The 10,128-nt window shown below is 46.0% G+C and overlaps 1 long non-coding RNA gene across 2 annotated transcripts; it reads left to right on the top strand.

The window, feature by feature from the left end:
* Positions 1-1,431: 1,431 nt before the first annotated feature.
* Positions 1,432-5,049, top strand: LOC134442211 (uncharacterized). 2 transcript variants are annotated; one of them, XR_010033336.1, is made up of 5 exons: positions 1,432-1,489; positions 2,891-3,005; positions 3,230-3,322; positions 3,616-3,784; positions 4,018-5,049. It is a non-coding gene; the product is annotated as an uncharacterized LOC134442211 (long non-coding RNA). The 2 variants fall into 2 exon arrangements; XR_010033335.1 differs by lacking the exon at positions 1,432-1,489 and having other exon boundaries at positions 2,841-3,005.
* Positions 5,050-10,128: the final 5,079 nt, after the last annotated feature.

Genomic DNA, 10,128 nt, shown 5'->3' with positions numbered 1-10,128 from the left:
CAGTAGGGACTGCTGAGCTGAGCTCGTCCAGCCTTTTGACTAAGCCCATTGCGACTGATGCTCCGCGTCCTAGAAGGTTGTTCACAGAAGATCCACTCACTACGAACAGCTTTTTATCTTAAATGGCTTGTTCTTCACAGTAGTTGTGACAGTAAACTGCCCTTTGCACTGTAGTTTCCCTCCTGGGCTCTCTAACTTGGCTGTCACTTTTGTCAATTTAGGTTTGCATTTCAGGCTTAATAATGTCTTTTCAGAAATTACACTGATATCAGCCCCAGTATCGATTTTGAAATCAACAGCAGTGTCGAGTATTGGGAGAGTAATAGTCCATGCACTGTTTTCCTGCACATCCCTGGTCTCACCTAGGAAATGTGTGGCAACGGCGCCATCTTGTGGTGCACAAATGTCATTGACCTCTCGGGTGCGGCACACTATTGCAAAATGTCCATTTTTACTGCACCGTCTGCATGTTGCATTTTTAGCTGGGCAATCATTCCTCCCATGGCTTCTGCCACATCGTTTGCATTTCCACTCACCAGTGCTTTCTTTCTGTAGCTTGTTGGCTTGTCCGTGTCCGCTTTTGGGTTTCCACTTTCCCTTCTGCTGCTGCTGTTGTCGCTGTCGTGCCACCTCGTTCACATGAGCACTGTTGCTAGCTGTTTGTTCACTGATGTGTTCTTTCACTTGTTCCGATTGTCGCACTAGTTCCACTGCTGTGCTCAACGTTAGCTTCGGCATTAATTGCATCTTTTCAGACAGTTCTTTATCGATAATTCCGACCACAAGCCTGTCGCGGATGTTCTCATCCTTCACATTTGCGAATGCACACGTCTGGGCTAGTTCATGAAGGCTGCGAATGTACTCTTCAGCAGATTCGCCTGGCTTCTGAACACGCAGGTGGAATCCTGCATGCTCATGTATCACGTTAACTTGAGGCACAAAATAGTTGTCAAACTTTGCTAACACACTATCATAGTAAGCCTCTTCTTCTTCTTCTTCGAAAACGAATGTACTAAATATCTGTTCTGCCTCCTTTCCGAGTGCATAAATCAAAGTAAACACTTGTACCTCATCTTCCCCTTTGTTTAATTTCACCGCAGTCCTGTAGCGGGAAAAACGTTGCTTCCATTCCGGCCAACGCTCAGGATGGTTGAATTCAAAGCTTTCTGGAGGATGGAATTTCGCCATTCCTTAGCTTCTGACACCATGTGAAGTTGTGAAGTTAAAATGAAACAACTCGAAGCTTATTTCCATTGACTTCTTTGTCTGACTTCAAACTGAGTCAATATGGTCCAGCTGCGTCTTGTCCAGCTAATACCGCTACGCCCATTCCCCCTTACTAGACCGCCCTCACAGTAACGCCCCTTTGGCTGTTCAAGTTTCTTTCTGATGTCAGTGACATGCTACCGAATGACAACACAAGCGCCGCGCGGGACTTTTAAAAACGACTCACTGGATGGATTTCGCTGCAGCGATCACTCAACTGTCGGTAAGATTTCAGTATAAATGCATGAATATACATAACGGTTACTTTACTAGTTGACTTTCAGTCGGAGGGCGAACATTTAACCACCTCGGCACCACGACCCCCACCAACTAGCGGTTTTGGCTAAAGTTGTTTAGCTTCAAGGCAAGCTAACAGGCCCCCCTTCGTAAGTTTGTTTCAGATGTTGTGTGTGTAGTGGTCATAATGTACAGCACTAAGTTATGGGCAGACAAAGCAACTATTAGTCCTGTGTAATTACCATTCTTGTGACTACTTCACTGCATATGTTAAGCAGGAAACTGCCTTTGGTTCCCAAATATGAACATCTGTTGCCCTCCATACCCGACTACAGGCTTCACTGCCTGGGAAATCTGTGCTAGTTTATTACAGTATTTCCAACCTGGTAGCTAGCTAGCCAGCCTGGTCAGAATGGACAAAGGCAGCACATCTCAGAATATTGTTACGACAATACGAGCGAGGCAAATGTGAATGGAGTACATTGTTATGTGTAAGGTAAGACGTAAGGGCTAGACTAGAATAAAAGTTAACTAGGCCTACTACGAAAAGTTAATTCATAAACGTTTTGACGGTCTTTCGAATGGTTATCCGATTGTGTGCTTGCTTGCTTAAATATCATAAAGTTCGCCACAAAGTGATCACGAAATGATCTCCGTATTAATAACAGTTTCGTGGTTTATTACTCGTTTGAATAAACGTATAGTTTTGACATCCCTTTCAAATGACACGCGATGTTTTGAATGTTTGTTGTACCACGAGCTATCACGAAATGATGCTGTATTTACCCTTAAACAAATTACCGGTAAGCACTGGGCCAAAAGGTGTTTATACAGTAGTTTCTTCCTGTGCTGTGTTGTGCACGTCTGGTTCATCATCTGAGCCATCAGTTGTGTTTCTTTTAGGCAAAGATGTATAGAATAGCACTGAAAGTCGGAGGTGTCATATTTGTTCAACCTGGTGTTAATCGTAATTTCAATTCTTGACCAGTGCATGTAAAGAAATTGAAAATAAAACCGACTTGACTTGTCATTGGGTCTGATTTTAAATGTGCCATATAGTTCAATGTGGGAGCAGGTTCACACACTAAATAAGACACTAAGGTCAAGCACAAGCAGATTTTTTTTTTTTTTAAACAATTCTCAGAGCAGATTAGAGCAGACGTTTCAGGTTGCTGCCATCAGAGAGTAGTGACTTGACCTTAGTGTCTTTAGTGTGCTCCCACATTGAAGTCTACTTTTTGGGTCCATGCACCTACTTATTTGTAAACATCTAGAGCGCAACTATACCCCTGCCTCCTGATGTGCCATATAACCTGTATCTCTCTCTGTGTGTGTGTGCGTGTGTGTGCGTGTGTGAGAGGGAGAGAGAGAGAATGTGTGCACGCAGATATAAGAAGTTGGGGTTGATGATCCACATGATGGTGATGGACCAGGACAGCTCTGGACCTCCTGACTGGCAGCTCCATCCTCAACCTCTCTTCCTGCCCTTCACACATGTGCAGGTAAGGCCAATTTTTAAAAACTCACTGCATTGTCTGAGGCAAAAGTAGGAGAAAAGAAGTGTGCGAGTGAGTGAGAACCCGGTCATTATACATGTGACCCTTAAAGGGCGCGTGTGTGTGTCCTAGAACCAAGACAGTGGCAGTGTGTGTCCGTCTGCCTTTGGTTAAGGGTATCTTTAAGATACTACCTTGTTGTGGTAACATAATTTTGCTATTTCTGACAGGCAGCCAGTTTTCTGAAAGATGGTTGATGTCAGTACCAACATGTTGTGATGGAGGCTTCCACCTGAGCTGAACACAGAAACTTGCACACAGTGGTGAGTAAATCACTGAATCTGTTTTGTTCTGCACTAGACCAATACAGTAATTCCTTCATGTGCTGTGTTTATTTATAGCAGAACTTGTGTATAGAGGATAATACAAAACACTGGCACAGTAGTAGTGACCCCTGTACAGGCCACAAGCTCTGTATCTCTTCAGCCAGGTGTTCTGCATTAAAATGATGGGTGTGATTTTTATGTAGTGTATTCTATGTATACCTCTCGTGTGTGTGTGTGTGTGTGTGTGTGTGTGTGTGTGTGTGTGTGCGTGCGTGCATGCACGTGTGCAGATGGAAGCAGTCGTTTCTGTTCAGCATCGATATGCCAGTAATGGGTTTGATGAGCCACAGCATGGTGATGGGCAATCAGCATCAGGACCAGGGCAGCCCACAAGGAGAACCTCCTGCCCTGCCTCGTCATCCTCAACCTCCCATCTCCCTGCTCTTCACACATGTGCAGGTGAGGCCAACCTCTAAAATGCACACTTGACTTGAGGCAAAGGGGGGAGAATAGGCCTGCGTGCGTGCCTGCCTGCGTGCGTGCCTGCGTGCCACACTTTAAGACAGTAGCAGTGTGTGGGGGGGCGTGTGCACAAGCATATGCACATGGTCATGTCTTTCTGTAGGTAGATAGGGGGTGCTTGTTTTTGTCTTTATTTTCATTCATAACATTAGCATGCCTTTTTTTGACAGGCACGGAGCCAGTTTTCAGAGGGAGGGCTGATGACACCAGCAACTTTGGTTCTGAACCTGATCAACCCAGCACCAACCACTGTGCCGCTCCTCCTCTGCCAACTGCACCACATGGCTCCACCATCTCAAAAAGGCACAGACACTACTCCACTTCCTGCGAAGGATGAGAGAAGAGCCGACCGCCCCACATCGGCACTCACCACCTTCTACAGGGGTGTCATTGAGAGCATCCTGACCAGCAGCCTCTCTGTCTGGCATGGCAGCCGTCAAGCTGAAGACTAGAAGGCAGTACAGAGAGTGTGGTGAGCTCGGCAGAAAAGCTCATAAGATCACCCCGACCAGCCATTCAGGATCTGTACACTTCACACTGTTCCAAGAGGGCAATGAACATCATAAAGACACAACTCATCCAGCATACAGACTGTCCTCCCTACTACCATCAGGGAAGCGCTAGCCCGGCATGCGGTGCCGCACAAGCACACTGGGAAACGGCTCTCCTCAACGTTCTGAAGAAAACCACATGAATATTCAAAGGACACTGGAGAATATTCCATGAACACTTCTTTCACCATGCCACTTACACTTTACTCATTGCACCTTATATACAGCATCTTCACATCACCTGTATGATCTCCTCCTGCCGTGTGTGTGTGTGTGTGTGTGTGTGTGTGTGTGTGTCCACTGTGTTTGTGTATTTATTGTCCATCAGTATGTTATTCTTCTTATTGCACACTGTTTGTGTCTCTGTGTGACTGTATTTATTGAATGTATCAGTCTGTATTTCATGTCAATGCATTATTTTTAGTTATTAGTTAAACTGCACATTGGAGACTGGTCAAACACAATTTCAAACTTTGTGTTAACCCTCCATAGATTTTTGTCAAAAAATGGAGTCTAATCTACTGTACTATTCAGGCTATCAACAGACCACACAGTTGAGTGCTGTTTTATGCACTCTGAATATGAGGAGAAGGAGGTGACCGTTCACACTTCATAGTGTAAAAGTAAACAGAAATAAAATTTCACATTTCATTCCTGTCTCGTCCTCTTCTTTCAGCAATGTATGTGGCCTACATGCAGGGAAGCTGACAGGGGGGACAAAGGGGTCCGTTGACCTGGGCCCAGTGAGACGAGGGGTCCAGGAATGGGTCCTCATTACATTGTATGTAGTCTATGTATTGAGTGGGGGGCCCTTTCAGATGACTTTGTCCTGGGCAAAGCCAAAGCTGTCAACGGTCCTGATTTACGCACAAACACTGGTTACAATGGTAGGGAACATTTTCTCTGTTTTCTGATGGCCTTTGAATTAAGACAGGCCAATCTGGAACCTCTCCTGGATAAAGAGGTAAGCTTCAATAGTGTGGTCACTCCTAAATTATAGACAGACATGGAGTATGGTTGCCTGGTTAACACCAGACCTAATCACAAGTGAAGTGTCTTTCAGATCTTTTCAGATTTCAGATTGTGTAGAACTAAAGGCAGTGTGGGAGTTCCCAGGCTAGGAGTATGGGCCTATGGTAATGAAGAAATCGTTTTTCTCCAATAAAACAAACAAATAGCCTATTGCTATTTCAAATACTATTTCATATATTTTTCATTAATATCTGCTCTTTCCAAGCTGACCACATTGCCACATAAATGTGGTGAGGTGACACTCATTACTTTAAAAAGTCGGGAATGTGTTGCTGATGTTTTACATTGTTTCAAACGTTTCTAAGTAGCCTATATCATGTCTTACCAAGTGAACAACCTCGACAAAAGGGGTTTTTAAATTATTATTATTTTTCCGGGTGTGTTAATATCCTGGAAAGGATGTTTAATCATATAGCCTACAGTGTTAACAGTGACCTCGATACACACAGCTAGGTAAGGTAATGTCAACGTCGTCGTGTTGACATTTTGGCGACCTGATACGTTGCTATGACAAATTTGTGCATAGCGACACGACTCCTAAACAGTAGGCTACAATGTCCGAGGTACGGGAAGACAAAGCAAAAGACATATTGGGATTAGAAAACGTGTGATTTATCTCACTTTCTTCCATAAATTGTTGAGAATATTATGTCAGTGGAATGTTCAGTGAAACGTTTCTCTGGAAGATAACAATTTGCACGGGATATCTTTGTAACAAACATGGAGCCTTCATCCGGAAATGGCCTTCAAAAATGACATCATGCAGATCACTCACGATACGGCAAATGCCGGGAACGCCCATGGGCGTGCTTGCATTAAGGGTGGAACTGTTTTACTGCAGCTGGACCCTTCTCAACTGAGTGGCATGTATTACAGGTTCTCTTGTTACTGCGCATACACAACACTGATATGATACACAGGTGATGTGACTTATATACGGGGTGTAACACATTAATGTATGACTGCGCATAATAAAATAGATCCTTACATCACATTGGGTAGGACTAGATGCACGAGAAACGTTGGGTTATGGATGTAACCTTGGTTCTGTGAAGGAAAGAAAGGCTGCCAGACGGCTAGCCCAAGGGGCTGGAATATAATCCGCGCATGCGCGAGTTCTGAGGTACACTATATCAAAACTTTATCACGTGAGTGTGCCGCGCTACTGTACACAGTATATAAGTCCCAGCGCGGCATACTTCGTCCTCATAAAAATCCTGAACGCGAAGTCCAGAGTGACGACGAAGTCTGGCAGCCTTTCTTTCCTTCACAGAACCAAGGTTACATCCGTAACCCAACGTTCTGTTTCACTCAAGAAAGGCTGCCAGACGGCTAGCCCAAGGGGCTGGAATATGTATGCCCAAACGTCGCGGCGGACAACCATACGACAATTGAATAAAGACACTGGACAATGCAAGAGTCAAAAACCCTTATTGAATGTCCACATGCCAACAGGGCTAGAGTGACTGGTTAACAGAACTCAAGTTAAACACAGTTGAATATGTGACAATCTGTCACAAGCTTAGAACCGAATTCCCAAAGGATGTGGGAGATAACATGTTGAGGTTATAGAATCTTGTGAAGATCGACGGTGAAGCCCAGCAGGCCACCGGGCAAACTTCTTGTAAAAGGACTCCCTTCAGGAGCGACCATGAGGTGGCAATGCCCCTTAGAGGTAGAATGCGCCCTTGTCGCAACCGGAGGCGGGAATCCAGAAAGCTGGTATCTGCCTTATGGTGTCCACCATCCAGTGAGATAGCCTCTGTTTGGAAAGGGCCTTGCCTATTTGCCCCGCACCATGGCCGACCAAGAGCTGGTCCGTCATTCTTATGTCCTTCGTCCGCTCCACATAGCACAGGAGGGCGCGCAGAGGGCACAGAGTAGAAAGTGCTGCGTTCCTTTCTGGCTCAGAGTTAGGAGGGCGGTAGGAGTCCAACACAATCGCCTGGTTGAGATTCTGTGTTGAAAGAATCTTCGGCATAAAGTCTGTATTAGGGCGTAGGACCACACCGGTGCCTTCTGGTTGAACATGGAAGCAGTCAGGATGAATGGACAGCGCATGTAGCTCTCCAATACGCTTCGCTGAGGTGATGGCGAGAAGAAAAATCGCCTTCTGAGACAGCCATTTTAGGTCGATACTCCCAACGGGCTCGAATGGGGGCCTCGCCAGAGCACTGAGGACAATGTGGAGCTGCCATGGCGGCACAGATTGAAGCCTCCTTGGCCGTAGTCTTTGAGCTCCTCTCATGAATTAGATAGACAGAGGATTAGCTCCGAGCGTTTTGCCATCTACTCGCTCATGGCAGGCGGATATCGCAGAGAGAAAAACCTTTAGCTTTGAAGGGGACTTGCCTTCACCAAGTTTCTTTTGCAAGAATTCCAGGACTGAAGCCAGAGGGCAGGACCGGGGGCACTCATGCCACTGTTCGCACCATGGCTTAAAGGCTGCCCATCTTTAAGAGTACAAGGCTCTTGTCGATGGGGCCCTAGCACACTGCAAGGTTCTTGTAACTGAGAATAACAACCCCCGAGCGAGGAGGGTGTCCCTTCTAACGGCCAGACCCACAGATTTAGGGCGGCTGGTGTCAGGTGCCACAACTCTCCCCTTGCGCAATGGGAGTTGCCATGGGGTGCTCGAGAGGAGGGTCTGAATCTCTGCAAACCATGGCACCTGGGGGCGTAAATTTCCATGCCACGTGTAGGTGCTTTGGAGATGATGACATTCTAACTCACCAGACATAGCATCCCATTCATTTTCAATGGGGTTTTATGTCTGGTGCGTTAGAATGTCATCACCTCAAAAGCACCTAAACGTGGCATGGAAATCTACGGGTATATTGAAGAGTGAAGTGTGGGTCACCAGACCAAACAAACAAAAACAGCTGAGAGCAAAGCATCAAGGATATCTGGGCTTCCATAACTCCCATGCAATGCCCTACCATTGACTTCAATGTTAATCGCAGCATTCCAGTTACTAAGACAAAGAGCTTATCACCAAGTATTGAACATTGAAATGTAATTTAGAAGGTACCAAATTCCAACTGTTTTGAGGTAAATGGGAAAAAAAGAAAGAAATTTGGATTACAACACTACAAAACTATTTTGCGTAATAATGTGGAACAGAGCATTTAAAGTTTTTTATTATTTTAAAAAATACCGTTATCATTGGAAGGTTCATTCAAAAACTTTTAAATTGTACTCTAATGGCTGATGACTTGAAAATTATGACGACTGTCATTTGTATTGATTATTTGGGGAAACAGCGAAAAATGTCATTTGCATAATAATGTGGAATGCGGTGTAGTTTCGGAACTAGGAAGTAGCTCAAATAAAAGCCACTCCGCCGTTCGTTGCGACTTAACTCCCTTATTGCTCCTTTCCTTAACAGAGTATTTATCTCCTCTGTAAGGCCAGCTGCCGCTCTGGGTCTGGCTGATGAGAAACAAGAACACCCTTGAACATGGGTGGGCGGCGCCTGAACTGTAACCGGTAACCAAACCTTACCGCTGAAACAACCCAAGAACTGGGAGAACACATTTCCCACACCTCCAATTGAGAGTGGGAGAAAACGTGCGGCAGGGCCACTTGAATGTCTGGAAGAAGGCTGCGGGGCGGCAGAACTGGTCTGTGGCCATCACGCTGCCGAGGCCTATAAGGCCTAGCAGGGTTTCCAGGCCGGCGGCTTGCAAAGGGGGGAACATGCGCCGGTCGTTTTTGCCCATGCCTCTGCATATTGGGGCAGCTCTTTGGGAAGGGCACACCGGGGTTACCTGAATAGCCCTTATCAGGCCGATGCCGCTTGGGTGGAGGGGGCCTTGGCAACAGTTACTCCCACTCCTTCTTTGACACCCTAGACTCTTTGGCCCGGTGGAGCATGTCAGCTGCTCCGGGTCCAAAGGCAACGCCAGGGGTAAGAGGTAGCTCCATGAGCCTGCTCCTGTCCTGCTTGGGCAACTTCAACTGAGCTAGCCACAGGTGCCTCTGTGCCATCCACAGTGAAGCAATGGATCTCCCAATAGAGTGTGCTGCACCCTTGGCAAGGTGCAAAAGGATTTCAAAGACCTCTTTAAACTCCTCCACCAGTCCCTGAGCAGGGGCGGCTGAGAGGTCTTCAATAAGCTCCATCTAGTACAACATGAGTAAAGATGTTGTGTTCATAAGGTGTGCCCCAAAGGACGCATTGTAGAATGACTTTTCGGCCATTTATCAGTGGTGCGACACTGTTTGTTCGGGCATGGAGGGTCCTTCCCCACAAGAGCTGTAGGAGGGAGGACGAGAGCAGCAATAGAGTCGACCAGAGCAGCAATAGATTCATCCATCGCGAAATAGTTGCCAAAAACCAACGTTATCCGCTCCGTGGATGTTGGCAAACTGTGCCCACTGTCGCATAGGGGTAGCCGCCTCTGGTTGCTCCCACACAGTCGTCATTTCCTTGACAAAGTCCGGGACATAGAGGTAGAAAATAACACTAGAGAGGACACAGCAATTTGCGACAGCACTGGGAAATGGCAGCTAGAGCTTCCCAACTTCCGTAGGTAGTGTAGGTACTTTCAGGCAATGCAAGTCAATGGAGAACACGCCCGCCCCTGTCAAGAAATTAACTAAAACTGTGTAAATATGAAGTAACACTTTAATCAAAGACCAGATTTGAAATGTCGGGCTAAATATCTACTTAAATCATATGAGTCGATAAAATAC

The sequence above is a fragment of the Engraulis encrasicolus genome, unplaced genomic scaffold (assembly GCF_034702125.1).
Source record: "Engraulis encrasicolus isolate BLACKSEA-1 unplaced genomic scaffold, IST_EnEncr_1.0 scaffold_125_np1212, whole genome shotgun sequence".
Lineage (NCBI taxonomy): Eukaryota > Metazoa > Chordata > Actinopteri > Clupeiformes > Engraulidae > Engraulis > Engraulis encrasicolus.
This window is presented reverse-complemented; position numbering and strand designations above follow the sequence as displayed.